Below are 13,724 nucleotides of genomic sequence, written 5' to 3' on the forward strand. Positions count from 1 at the left end.
GACTCGAACCCACAGCCTTTGAATATCTCTTTCAACATGCCTAGAAGTCCAATGCGCTATCCATTGCGCCACAGAGCCACACCCTTAAAGGGGCCAGTGGGTGGAGCCTCGTTTCATTAACTTACCTATATGCCTGATAATATTGTATGAACGAAAGGATAAGCTACCAGGCACTGCTGGGAGTTGAACCCAGGATCTCCTGTTTACTAGACAGGCACTTTAACCAACTAAGCCACAGCGCCAGCGTTTGAAAGCAGTTTGGTTAAATTCAGAGAGTAAAACAAAGCTTATTGAATCATTAAAGGCTCACCTCACTAAGCTTTGTAGCTCGATGCTATGCACCTGATAGACAAACAACAGAAGTCGCGTTGTCCCTGAAATTACACCACGCACAAGTTGACCTCTGCTGTGTCAGAAAGCTGCTGTAGGAGGAAACTGCAGACTCACAGCTAACCCTAACCCCAAACATTCTACGAGTGCAGTGCTGTCAGCGCATGCTCCTGGCCTGCCACTATGTGGGCTACTATTGGAGAACTTCCACTGTGCCGTCCCTGGGTGGGCTCGAACCACCATCCTCTCGGTTAACAGCCGAGCGCGCTAGCCAATTGCGCCACAGAGACTGCAAGCTGCATGAATGCAAGAGTTTTTTTCTTTTTTCATGTCTAGTTAGGTACAGCCTTGTAGGAAAAAGTGCTTTAGGCTAGAAAATATTTTGTAAACACGGGAGCCTACATACAAGTGCCAGGAGAATGCGCCGTGCAGTGTTGTCGGCGCATGTTCCTGGCCTGCCACTATGTGGGCTACTATTGGAAAACGTCGTCCCTGGGTGGGCTCCAACCACCATCCTCTCGGTTAACAGCCGAGCACGCTAGCCAATTGCGCCACAGAGACTGCAAGCTGCAAGACTGCAAGAGTTTTTTTCTTTTTTCATGTGTGCTTTAGGCTTTTGTCAGAAAATATTTTGAAAACACGGGAGCCTACATACAACTGCTAGCGACTCTGGTGGGACTCGAACCCACAGCCTTTGAATATCTCTTTCGACATGCCTAGAAGTCCAATGCGCTATCCATTGCGCCACAGAGCCACACCCTTAAAGGCGCCAGTGGGTGGAGCCTGGCTTCATTAACAAATGACCTATATGCCTGATAATATTGTATGAACGAAAGGATAGGCTACCAGGCACTGCTGGGAGTTGAACCCAGGATCTCCTGTTTACTAGACAGGCACTTTAACCAACTAAGCCACAGCGCCAGCGTTTGCAAGCAGTTTGGTTAAATTCAGAGAGTAAAACAAAGCATATTGAATCATTAAAGGCTCACCTCACTAAGCTTTGTAGCTCGATGCTATGCACCTGATAGACAAACAACAGAAGTCGCGTTGTCCCTGAAATTACACCACACACAGGTTGACCTCTGCTGTGTCAGAAAGCTGGTGTAGGAGGAAACTGCAGACTCACAGCTAACCCTAACCCCAAACATTCTTCGAGTGCAGTGCTGTCAGCGCATGCTCCTGGCCTGCCACTATGTGGGCTACTATATTGGAGAACTTCCACTGTGCCGTCCCTGGGTGGGCTCGAACCACCATCCTCTCGGTTAACAGCCGAGCGCGCTAGCCAATTGCGCCACAGAGACTGCAAGCTGCATGACTGCAAGAGTTTTTTTCTTTTTTCATGTCTAGTTAGGTACAGCCTTGTAGGAAAAAGTGCTTTAGGCTAGAAAATATTTTGTAAACACGGGAGCCTACATACAAGTGCCAGGAGCATGCGCCGTGCAGTGTTGTCGGCGCATGTTCCTGGCCTGCCACTATGTGGGCTACTATTGGAAAACATCGTCCCTGGGTGGGCTCGAACCACCATCCTCTCGGTTAACAGCCGAGCACGCTAGCCAATTGCGCCACAGAGACTGCAAGCTACAAGACTGCAAGAGTTTTTTTCTTTTTTCATGTGTGCTTTAGGCTTTTGTCAGAAAATATTTTGAAAACACGGGAGCCTACATACAAGTGCTAGCGACTCTGGTGGGACTCGAACCCACAGCCTTTGAATATCTCTTTCGACATGCCTAGAAGTCCAATGCACTATCCATTGCGCCACAGAGCCACACCCTTAAAGGGGCCAGTGGGTGGAGCCTCGTTTCATTGACAAATGACCTATATGCCTGATAATATTGTATGAACGAAAGGATAAGCTACCAGGCACTGCTGGGAGTTGAACCCAGGATCTCCTGTTTACTAGACAGGCACTTTAACCAACTAAGCCACAGCGCCAGCGTTTGCAAGCAGTTTGGTTAAATTCAGAGAGTAAAACAAAGCTTATTGAATCATTAAAGGCTCACCTCACTAAGCTTTGTAGCTCGATGCTATGCACCTGATAGACAAACAACAGAAGTCGCGTTGTCCCTGAAATTACACCACGCACAAGTTGACCTCTGCTGTGTCAGAAAGCTGCTGTAGGAGGAAACTGCAGACTCACAGCCAACCCTAACCCCAAACATTCTACGAGTGCAGTGCTGTCAGCGCATGCTCCTGACCTGCCACTATGTGGGCTACTATTGGAAAACTTCCACTGTGCCGTCCCTGGGTGGGCTCGAACCACCATCCTCTCGGTTAACAGCCGAGCGCGCTAGCCATTTGCGCCACAGAGACTGCAAGCTGCATGACTGCAAGAGTTCTTTTCTTTTTTCATGTCTAGTTAGGTACAGCCTTGTAGGAAAAAGTGCTTTAGGCTAGAAAATATTTTGTAAACAAGGGAGCCTACATACAAGTGCCAGGAGCATGCGCCGTGCAGTGTTGTCGGCGCATGTTCCTGGCCTGCCACTATGTGGGCTACTATTGGAAAACGTCGTCCCTGGGTGGGCTCGAACCACCATCCTCTCGGTTAACAGCTGAGCACGCTAGCCAATTGCGCCACAGAGACTGCAAGCTGCAAGACTGCAAGAGTTTTTTTCTTTTTTCATGTGTGCTTTAGGCTTTTGTCAGAAAATATTTTGAAAACACGGGAGCCTACATACAAGTGCTAGCGACTCTGGTGGGACTCGAACCCACAGCCTTTGAATATCTCTTTCGACGTGCCTAGAAGTCCAATGCGCTATCCATTGCGCCACAGAGCCACACCCTTAAAGGGGCCAGTGGGTGGAGCCTCGTTTCATTAACAAATGACCTATATGCCTGATAATATTGTATGAACGAAAGGATAGGCTACCAGGCACTGCTGGGAGTTGAACCCAGGATCTCCTGTTTACTAGACAGGCACTTTAACCAACTAAGCCACAGCGCCAGCGTTTGCAAGCAGTTTGGTTAAATTCAGAGAGTAAAACAAAGCATATTGAATCATTAAAGGCTCACCTCACTAAGCTTTGTAGCTCGATGCTATGCACCTGATAGACAAACAACAGAAGTCGCGTTGTCCCTGAAATTACACCACGCACAAGTTGACCTCTGCTGTGTCAGAAAGCTGCTGTAGGAGGAAACTGCAGACTCACAGCTAACCCTAACCCCAAACATTCTACGAGTGCAGTGCTGTCAGCGCATGCTCCTGGCCTGCCACTATGTGGGCTACTATTGGAAAACTTGCAGTGTGCCGTCCCTGGGTGGGCTCGAACCACCATCCTCTCGGTTAACAGCCGAGCGCGCTAGCCAATTGCGCCAGAGAGACTGCAAGCTGCATGACTGCAAGAGTTTTTTTCTTTTTTCATGTCTAGTTAGGTACAGCCTTGTAGGAAAAAGTGCTTTAGGCTAGAAAATATTTTGTAAACACAGGAGCCTACATACAAGTGCCAGGAGCATGCGCCGTGCAGTGTTGTCGGCGCATGTTCCTGACCTGCCACTATGTGGGCTACTATTGGAAAACGTCATCCCTGGGTGGGCTCCAACCACCATCCTCTCGGTTAACAGCCGAGCGCGCTAGCCAATTGCGCCACAGAGACTGCAAGCTGCAAGCTAAAAGACTGCAAGAGTTTTTTTTCTTTTTTCATGTGTGCTTTAGGCTTTTGTCAGAAAATATTTTGAAAACACGGGAGCCTACATACAACTGCTAGCGACTCTGGTGGGACTCGAACCCACAGCCTTTGAATATCTCTTTCGACATGCCTAGAAGTCCAATGCGCTATCCATTGCGCCACAGAGCCACACCCTTAAAGGCGCCAGTGGGTGGAGCCTGGCTTCATTAACAAATGACCTATATGCCTGATAATATTGTATGAACGAAAGGATAGGCTACCAGGCACTGCTGGGAGTTGAACCCAGGATCTCCTGTTTACTAGACAGGCACTTTAACCAACTAAGCCACAGCGCCAGCGTTTGCAAGCGGTTTGGTTAAATTCAGAGAGTAAAACAAAGCATATTGAATCATTAAAGGCTCACCTCACTAAGCTTTGTAGCTCGATGCTATGCACCTGATAGACAAACAACAGAAGTCGCGTTGTCCCTGAAATTACACCACACACAGGTTAACCTCTGCTGTGTCAGAAAGCTGGTGTAGGAGGAAACTGCAGACTCACAGCTAACCCTAACCCCAAACATTCTTCGAGTGCAGTGCTGTCAGCGAATGCTCCTGGCCTGCCACTATGTGGGCTACTATTGGAAAACTTCCACTGTGCCGTCCCTGGGTGGGCTCGAACCACCATCCTCTCGGTTAACAGCCGAGCGCGCTAGCCAATTGCGCCACAGAGACTGCAAGCTGCATGAATGCAAGAGTTTTTTTCTTTTTTCATGTCTAGTTAGGTACAGCCTTGTAGGAAAAAGTGCTTTAGGCTAGAAAATATTTTGTAAACACGGGAGCCTACATACAAGTGCCAGGAGCATGCGCCGTGCAGTGTTGTCGGCGCATGTTCCTGGCCTGCCACTATTTGTGGGCTACTATTGGAAAACATCGTCCCTGGGTGGGCTCGAACCACCATCCTCTCGGTTAACAGCCGAGCACGCTAGCCAATTGCGCCACAGAGACTGCAAGCTGCAAGACTGCAAGAGTTTTTTTCTTTTTTCATGTGTGCTTTAGGCTTTTGTCAGAAAATATTTTGAAAACACGGGAACCTTCATACAAGTGCTAGCGACTCTGGTGGGACTCGAACCCACAGCCTTTGAATATCTCTTTCGACATGCCTAGAAGTCCAATGCGCTATCCATTGCGCCACAGAGCCACACCCTTAAAGGGGCCAGTGGGTGGAGCCTCGTTTCATTGACAAATGACCTATATGCCTGATAATATTGTATGAACGAAAGGATAAGCTACCAGGCACTGCTGGGAGTTGAACCCAGGATCTCCTGTTTACTAGACAGGCACTTTAACCAACTAAGCCACAGCGCCGGCGTTTGCAAGCAGTTAGGTTAAATTCAGAGAGTAAAACAAAGCTTATTGAATCATTAAAGGCTCACCTCACTAAGCTTTGTAGCTCGATGCTATGCACCTGATAGACAAACAACAGAAGTCGCGTTGTCCCTGAAATCACACCACGCACAAGTTGACCTCTGCTGTGTCAGAAAGCTGCTGTAGGAGGAAACTGCAGACTCACAGCTAACCCTAACCCCAAACATTCTACGAGTGCAGTGCTGTCAGCGCATGCTCCTGGCCTGCCACTATGTGGGCTACTATTGGAAAACTTCCACTGTGCCGTCCCTGGGTGGGCTCGAACCACCATCCTCTCGGTTAACAGCCGAGCGCGCTAGCCAATTGCGCCACAGAGACTGCAAGCTGCATGACTGCAAGAGTTTTTTTCTTTTTTCATGTCTAGTTAGGTACAGCCTTGTAGGAAAAAGTGCTTTAGGCTAGAAAATATTTTGTAAACACGGGAGCCTACATACAAGTGCCAGGAGCATGCGCCGTGCAGTGTTGTCGGCGCATGTTCCTGGCCTGCCACTATGTGGGCTACTATTGGAAAACGTCGTCCCTGGGTGGGCTCGAACCACCATCCTCTCGGTTAACAGCCAAGCACGCTAGCCAATTGCGCCACAGAGACTGCAAGCTGCAAGACTGCAAGAGTTTTTTTCTTTTTTCATGTGTGCTTTAGGCTTTTGTCAGAAAATATTTTGAAAACACAGCCTACATACAAGTGCTAGCGACTCTGGTGGGACTCGAACCCACAGCCTTTGAATATCTCTTTCGACATGCCTAGAAGTCCAATGCGCTATCCATTGCGCCACAGAGCCACACCCTTAAAGGGGCCAGTGGGTGGAGCCTCGTTTCATTAACAAATGACCTATATGCCTGATAATATTGTATGAACGAAAGGATAAGCTACCAGGCACTGCTGGGAGTTGAACCCAGGATCTCCTGTTTACTAGACAGGCACTTTAACCAACTAAGCCACAGCGCCAGCGTATGCAAGCAGTTTGGTTAAATTCAGAGAGTAAAACAAAGCTTATTGAATCATTAAAGGCTCACCTCACTAAGCTTTGTAGCTCGATGCTATGCACCTGATAGACAAACAACAGAAGTCGCGTTGTCCCTGAAATTACACCACGCACAAGTTGACCTCTGCTGTGTCAGAAAGCTGCTGTAGGAGGAAACTGCAGACTCACAGCTAACCCTAACCCCAAACATTCTACGAGTGCAGTGCTGTCAGCGCATGCTCCTGGCCTGCCACTATGTGGGCTACTATTGGAAAACTTCCACTGTGCCGTCCCTGGGTGGGCTCGAACCACCATCCTCTCGGTTAACAGCCGAGCGCGCTAGCCAATTGCGCCACAGAGACTGCAAGCTGCATGACTGCAAGAGTTTTTTTCTTTTTTCATGTCTAGTTAGGTACAGCCTTGTAGGAAAAAGTGCTTTAGGCTAGAAAATATTTTGTAAACACGGGAGCCTACATACAAGTGCCAGGAGCATGCGCCGTGCAGTGTTGTCGGCGCATGTTCCTGGCCTGCCACTATGTGGGCTACTATTGGAAAACGTCGTCCCTGGGTGGGCTCGAACCACCATCCTCTCGGTTAACAGCCGAGCACGCTAGCCAATTGCGCCACAGAGACTGCAAGCTGCAAGACTGCAAGAGTTTTTTTCTTTTTTCATGTGTGCTTTAGGCTTTTGTCAGAAAATATTTTGAAAACACGGGAGCCTACATACAAGTGCTAGCGACTCTGGTGGGACTTGAACCCACAGCCTTTGAATATCTCTTTCGACATGCCTAGAAGTCCAATGCGCTATCCATTGCGCCACAGAGCCACACCCTTAAAGGGGCCAGTGGGTGGAGCCTCGTTTCATTAACAAATGACCTATATGCCTGATAATATTGTATGAACGAAAGGATAAGCTACCAGGTACTGCTGGGAGTTGAACCCAGGATCTCCTGTTTACTAGACAGGCACTTTAACCAACTAAGCCACAGCGCCAGCGTTTGCAAGCAGTTTGGTTAAATTCAGAGAGTAAAACAAAGCATATTGAATCATTAAAGGCTAACCTCACTAAGCTTTGTAGCTCGATGCTATGCACCTGATAGACAAACAACAGAAGTCGCGTTGTCCCTGAAATTACACCACGCACAAGTTGACCTCTGCTGTGTCAGAAAGCTGCTGTAGGAGGAAACTGCAGACTCACAGCTAACCCTAACCCCAAACATTCTACGAGTGCAGTGCTGTCAGCGCATGCTCCTGGCCTGTCACTATGTGGGCTACTATTGGAAAACTTCCAGTGTGCCGTCCCTGGGTGGGCTCAAACCACCATCCTCTCGGTTAACAGCCGAGCGCGCTAGCCAATTGCGCCACAGAGACTGCAAGCTGCATGACTGCAAGAGTTTTTTTCTTTTTTCATGTCTAGTTAGGTACAGCCTTGTAGGAAAAAGTGCTTTAGGCTAGAAAATATTTTGTAAACACGGGAGCCTACATACAAGTGCCAGGAGAATGCGCCGTGCAGTGTTGTCGGCGCATGTTCCTGGCCTGCCACTATGTGGGCTACTATTGGAAAACGTCGTCCCTGGGTGGGCTCCAACCACCATCCTCTCGGTTAACAGCCGAGCGCGCTAGCCAATTGCGCCACAGAGACTGCAAGCTGCAAGACTGCAAGAGTTTTTTTCTTTTTTCATGTGTGCTTTAGGCTTTTGTCAGAAAATATTTTGAAAACACGGGAGCCTACATACAACTGCTAGCGACTCTGGTGGGACTCGAACCCACAGCCTTTGAATATCTCTTTCGACATGCCTAGAAGTCCAATGCGCTATCCATTGCGCCACAGAGCCACACCCTTAAAGGCGTCAGTGGGTGGAGCCTGGCTTCATTAACAAATGACCTATATGCCTGATAATATTGTATGAACGAAAGGATAGGCTACCAGGCACTGCTGGGAGTTGAACCCAGGATCTCCTGTTTACTAGACAGGCACTTTAACAAGTTTTTTTCTTTTTTCATGTCTAGTTAGGTACAGCCTTGTAGGAAAAAGTGCTTTAGGCTAGAAAATATTTTGTAAACACGGGAGCCTACATACAAGTGCCAGGAGCATGCGCCGTGCAGTGTTGTCGGCGCATGTTCCTGGCCTGCCACTATTTGTGGGCTACTATTGGAAAACATCGTCCCTGGGTGGGCTCGAACCACCATCCTCTCGGTTAACAGCCGAGCACGCTAGCCAATTGCGCCACAGAGACTGCAAGCTGCAAGACTGCAAGAGTTTTTTTCTTTTTTCATGTGTGCTTTAGGCTTTTGTCAGAAAATATTTTGAAAACACGGGAGCCTACATACAAGTGCTAGCGACTCTGGTGGGACTCGAACCCACAGCCTTTGAATATCTCTTTCGACATGCCTAGAAGTCCAATGCGCTATCCATTGCGCCACAGAGCCACACCCTTAAAGGGGCCAGTGGGTGGAGCCTCGTTTCATTAACAAATGACCTATATGCCTGATAATATTGTATGAACGAAAGGATAAGCTACCAGGCACTGCTGGGAGTTGAACCCAGGATCTCCTGTTTACTAGACAGGCACTTTAACCAACTAAGCCACAGCGCCAGCGTTTGCAAGCAGTTTCGTTAAATTCAGAGAGTAAAACAAAGCTTATTGAATCATTAAAGGCTCACCTCACTGAGCTTTGTAGCTCGATGCTATGCACCTGATAGACAAACAACAGAAGTCGCGTGTCCCTGAAATTACACCACGCACAAGTTGACCTCTGCTGTGTCAGAAAGCTGCTGTAGGAGGAAACTGCAGACTCACAGCTAACCCTAACCCCAAACATTCTACGAGTGCAGTGCTGTCAGCGCATGCTCCTGGCCTGCCACTATGTGGGCTACTATTGGAAAACTTCCAGTGTGCCGTCCCTGGGTGGGCTCGAACCACCATCCTCTCGGTTAACAGCCGAGCGCGCTAGCCAATTGCGCCACAGAGACTGCAAGCTGTATGACTGCAAGAGTTTTTTTCTTTTTTCATGTCTAGTTAGGTACAGCCTTGTAGGAAAAAGTGCTTTAGGCTAGAAAATATTTTGTAAACACGGGAGCCTACATACAAGTGCCAGGAGCATGCGCCGTGCAGTGTTGTCGGCGCATGTTCCTGGCCTGCCACTATGTGGGCTACTATTGGAAAACGTCGTCCCTGGGTGGGCTCGAACCACCATCCTCTCGGTTAACAGCCGAGCACGCTAGCCAATTGCGCCACAGAGACTGCAAGCTGCAAGACTGCAAGAGTTTTTTTCTCTTTTCATGTGTGCTTTAGGCTTTTGTCAGAAAATATTTTGAAAACACGGGAGCCTACATACAACTGCTAGCGACTCTGGTAGGACTCGAACCCACAGCCTTTGAATATCTCTTTCGACATGCCTAGAAGTCCAATGCGCTATCCATTGCGCCACAGAGCCACACCCTTAAAGGCGCCAGTGGGTGGAGCCGGCCTTCATTAACAAATGACCTATATGCCTGATAATATTGTATGAACGAAAGGATAGGCTACCAGGCACTGCTGGGAGTTGAACCCAGGATCTCCTGTTTACTAGACAGGCACTTTAACCAACTCCGCTAAAGCTGGGGAACAATAGCCTGGGACGGGGGGGGAAGAAGGGGAAAAAAAGGGAAGGAGGGGGAAGGAGAAGCTGTGGGGGAGGAGGAAGGGGGAGCTGTGGATCGAAAGGTCACCAGTTCGATTCCCGACCGGAACATCCCTCTAACCCAAAGTCTTACCATATTTAAAAAAAAAAAACGTAATGCTAGAATGACAACATGATTGTTTTAGGGTATTATAGTAGTAATGTATGATGAGGCTGTTCTTTGAGGAAGAGGAAACCCAAATGCACTGCACTGTGCTGCACGTAACAGTTAATACAAATTCTGAATGGAATCTGCACCTTCCATCGCGGCAGTCAGCAGAGTAGCCCTGAAACATGACTGTCATGGCGCTACTTGTTCCTGTTTTTTTGAAGATTTTACATTTACAACCAGCACATCTACATAAACGTTCAAATTTCAAATATAAACTGCTAAGCCCCCGGCCACGGATGTTAAAAGTTAAAGCGCATGGGTTTAAATACCCGTATCTTCCGTATTATTCAATAAAAAGCTTTTTAATCCGATCACCGGCCATTTTCTTCGGATTTTCTCCAATGTCAACTACGCGCCCCTATCGGTTGGGAGGTGTATTGCACCCTGAGACATTATCAAAAATATAGAAAATGGCGGCGATCGGATTATAAAGCTTTTTATTGAACAATACAATATTGATACAATAACACACGGGTATTTAGACCCATGCGCTTTAACTTGTAACATCCGTGGCCGGGGGGGTTAGCACTTTATATTTGATATGAAAGTTTATGTAGACGTGCTGGTTGTAAATGTAAAACTTTCAAAAAACAGGATCAAGTAGCGCCATGACGCTTGTGACAGACGATCGTCATGCATTGTGAACCATGGCTACTCAGGGAGTTGCTATTTTTTAGGGCTGAAGTAGTTAGTCGTTTCGTAGTAAATAAGGTAGGAGACCAGCGGTGGTGGAAAGTAACTAAGTACATTTACTCAAGTACCGTAATTAGGTATAGTTGTGAGGTATTTTTTACTTTAGTGGAGTATTTCCAATTTACTTTTACTTCTACTCCACTACATCTGATCTCAGAGGCAAATATTGTACTTTTTACTCCACCACAATTTTTTGCTAAGTTACTAGTTACTTTGTAGATTTTTATTATTATTATTATTACTACAACATGACGTACAGTAACCACTTCAGCCCTTACATTTCGGCCATTTAAAAATAGCAGATCCACAAGCTCACAGTGAGCTTGTGGATCTGCTATTTTCAAAACATTTTTATATATTTTATACATTTGAAAACGTGTGAAATGGGACAGTCTGCATGAGTACTTTCTGCGTTTGGTACTTTCTGAATTCCGGACTTTAACTTGTAACAGAGAGTGTTTCTACATTGCAGTAGGCTATTATTGATACTTATACTTAAGTAAAACAAGTACTTTTTCGGGCACTGCAGACTAGTAGAAGGTTAAATAGAAAGAACATTGCCAGGAGCTTAAATTTATAGTGAGGATAACGTTCCAAAAGTTATTTCACATCACAGCGCAGCATTTGCAAGCAGAGTTCAGCAGCAGCCTAATCAACGCACCTGCGCTTTATAAAAAAAAAGGAAAGAGAAGCTGGACGGAACGCTCGCTGGTTGGTTGCAGTAAACGAATCAGGTGTCTCCAAATTCTTTATATCCAACTCCATCTTTTCCCCACCCAGTTGGAATCGAGCATTTCCATCAAATGGAAATGAGGAGGCGTGATTTGAAGAAAGCAGTCAATGAGAGTGCAGCTTTCCCATCTTTTGGGGGATTTAGGAAATGCTGAAACGTGATTGCACGTTAGGTATCCAGACTATCCCTCTCCCGGCACCGCTACAGCGCCAGCGTTTGCAAGCAGTTTGGTTAAATTCAGAGAGTAAAACAAAGCATATTGAATCATTAAAGGCTCACCTCACTAAGCTTTGTAGCTCGATTCTATGCACCTGATAGACAAACAACAGAAGTCGCGTTGTCCCTGAAATTACACCACACACAGGTTGACCTCTGCTGTGGCAGAAAACTGGTGTAGGAGGAAACTGCAGACTCACAGCTAACCCTAACCCCAAACATTCTTCGAGTGCAGCGCTGTCAGCGCATGCTCCTGGCCTGCCACTATGTGGGCTACTATTGGAAAACTTCCACTGTGCCGTCCCTGGGTGGACTCGAACCACCATCCTCTCGGTTAACAGCCGAGCGCGCTAGCCAATTGCGCCACAGAGACTGCAAGCTGCATGACTGCAAGAGTTTTTTTTCTTTTTTCATGTCTAGTTAGGTACAGCCTTGTAGGAAAAAGTGCTTTAGGCTAAAAAATATTTTGTAAACACGGGAGCCTACATACAAGTGCCAGGAGCATGCGCCGTGCAGTGTTGTCGGCGCATGTTCCTGGCCTGCCACTATTTGTGGGCTACTATTGGAAAACATCGTCCCTGGGTGGGCTCGAACCACCATCCTCTCGGTTAACAGCCGAGCACGCTAGCCAATTGCGCCACAGAGACTGCAAGCTGCAAGACTGCAAGAGTTTTTTCCTTTTTTCATGTGTGCTTTAGGCTTTTGTCAGAAAATATTTTGAAAACACAGGAACCTACATACAAGTGCTAGCGACTCAGGTGGGACTCGAACCCACAGCCTTTGAATATCTGTTTTGACATGCCTAGAAGTCCAATGAGCCATCCATTGCGCCACAGAGCCACACCCTTAAACGGGCCAGTGGGTGGAGCCTTGCTTCATTAACAAATTACCTATATGCCTGATAATATTGTATGAACGAAAGGATAAACTACGAGGCACTGCTGGGAGTTGAACCCAGGATCTTCTGTTTACTAGACAGGCACTTTAACCAACTAAGCCACAGCGCCAGTGTTTGCAAGCAGTTTGGTTAAATTCAGAGAGTAAAACAAAGCATATTGAATCATTAAAGGCTCACCTCACTAAGCTTTGTAGCTCGATGCTATGAACCTGATAGACAAACAACAGAAGTCGCGTTGTCCCTGAAATTACACCATGCACAAGTTGACCTCTGCTGTGGCAGAAAGCTGGTGTAGGAGGAAACTGCAGACTCACAGCTAACCCTAACCCCAAACATTCTTCGAGTGCAGTGCTGTCAGCGTATGCTCCTGGCCTGCCACTATGTGGGCTACTATTGGAAAACTTCCACTGTGCCGTCCCTGGGTGGGCTCGAACCACCATCCTCTCGGTTAACAGCCGAGCGCTTTAGCCAATTGCGCCACAGAGACTGCAAGCTGCATGACTGCAAGAGTTTTTTTTCTTTTTTCATGTCTAGTTAGGTACAGCCTTGTAGGAAAAAGTGCTTTAGGCTAGAAAATGTTTTGTAAACACGGGAGCCTACATACAAGTGCCAGGAGCATGCGCCGTGCAGTGTTGTCGGCGCATGTTCCTGGCCTGCCACTATGTGGGCTACTATTGGAAAACGTAGTCCCTGGGTGGGCTCCAACCACCATCCTCTCGGTTAACAGCCGAGCGCGCTAGCCAATTGCGCCACAGAGACTGCCAGCTGCAAGACTGCAAGAGTTTTTTTCTTTTTTCATGTGTGCTTTAGGCTTTTGTCAGAAAATATTTTGAAAACACGGGAGCCTACATACAACTGCTAGAGACTCTGGTGGGACTCGAACCCACAGCCTTTGAATATCTCTTTCGACATGCCTAGAAGTCCAATGCGCTATCTATTGCGCCACAGAGCCACACCCTTAAAGGCGCCAGTGGGTGGAGCCTGGCTTCATTAACAAATGACCTATATGCCTGATAATAGTGTATGAA

Source organism: Gymnoscopelus microlampas (assembly GCF_963454915.1).
Source record: "Gymnoscopelus microlampas genome assembly, chromosome: 12".
In the NCBI taxonomy this organism is placed as follows: Eukaryota; Metazoa; Chordata; class Actinopteri; order Myctophiformes; family Myctophidae; genus Gymnoscopelus; species Gymnoscopelus microlampas.